General features: G+C 32.2%; 1 protein-coding gene across 4 annotated transcripts in view; it reads right to left on the reverse strand.

The window, feature by feature from the left end:
• Positions 1-1,148, reverse strand: part of LOC107726930 (cyclin-dependent kinase 14) — a 166,377-nt gene that overhangs the window by 138,720 nt on the left and 26,509 nt on the right. The window lies entirely within an intron of this gene.

The raw sequence follows: 1,148 nt of genomic DNA on the forward strand, positions 1-1,148 counted from the left end.
GTTAGTTTTATTATTTGACATATTTCAATTTCACAAAGAAATGTGCAGAATTTTGTTGGAGAAATAATAAAAGGACACCTTTTCGTTTATAATTTGACTGAAATCTCATTTTGTTAAAAAGAAAAATTGTGAGAAAATTGTATTGTGAAATCAGTATCGTGAATCGCATCGGGAGTTGAGTGAATCGTTACATCCCTATATGCTACCAGTTTTTAATCATGCTGATTTGTCCGCAGTGAAGTTCAGCCGATGTCTACGGGCTACTTAAATTCATTTTGGGCTACCAAAATCTGAAGAATGTCTGCTACCAGCGATTTTGAAATTTTGCGAGCCCTGAAGGGGCATAATATGTCTCTTTTAAATGAATAAATGTTTATTTTATCAATATTTTTATATTAAAAATTAAATATTTGCATATTAAAACAAATATTTTAATAAAATAAAATAATTGTATTTTATTTGAATTATTTTATAAAATAAAATAGCAAAACAAAAAACAAAACAAAACAAAATATAAAATAAAATAAAATAAAATAAAATACCAGCTAACATCCTTAGGTTTATTTTTTTATCCAGCAGGGAAGCAAGCTGAAGCTCCTGACCAGACGTTCCCTGCAGACGGATACAGATTGTCCCTTTAGGCTCATTAACACTTACACTGGCATTTCTAAAGCTGCTTCAGATGTTAAGCGGGACCTTTAAGAGAGTGCAGAGGCAAAGGGGACTGTAATGACTGATCACATTAATGCTTTACCTCTCTCTCTCTATTTGTCTCTCTCTCTATTTCTGCCATATAACATTCAGATCGAACACAACACTCTCAATATTACAGGAATAGTTCATCCAGAAAAATCAAAGTTACCAACCCTTGCTCTTTTCCACGCAACAACAGTTCATAGTGATCATTTCAAAACAAATACACCATAAAATCATCCTCAAAATAGTCAATAATGAAATTAATTTAAACTCAAGAGCCTTTAAACTTATTTTTCAGTCTGTTCAACACACAAATCTATCATATGACTTCAGAAGACCTGAAATATGCATCATATGCACTAATATAATTGTCCTTTTAAGGAGTTTTTGTGTGTGTGTGTGTGTGTGTGAGAGAGTGTTTGGGAGTGTGTGTGTGTGTGTGTGTGTGTGTA

Source organism: Sinocyclocheilus rhinocerous, unplaced genomic scaffold (assembly GCF_001515625.1).
Source record: "Sinocyclocheilus rhinocerous isolate Xijiao unplaced genomic scaffold, SAMN03320098_v1.1 scaffold2471, whole genome shotgun sequence".
In the NCBI taxonomy this organism is placed as follows: Eukaryota; Metazoa; Chordata; class Actinopteri; order Cypriniformes; family Cyprinidae; genus Sinocyclocheilus; species Sinocyclocheilus rhinocerous.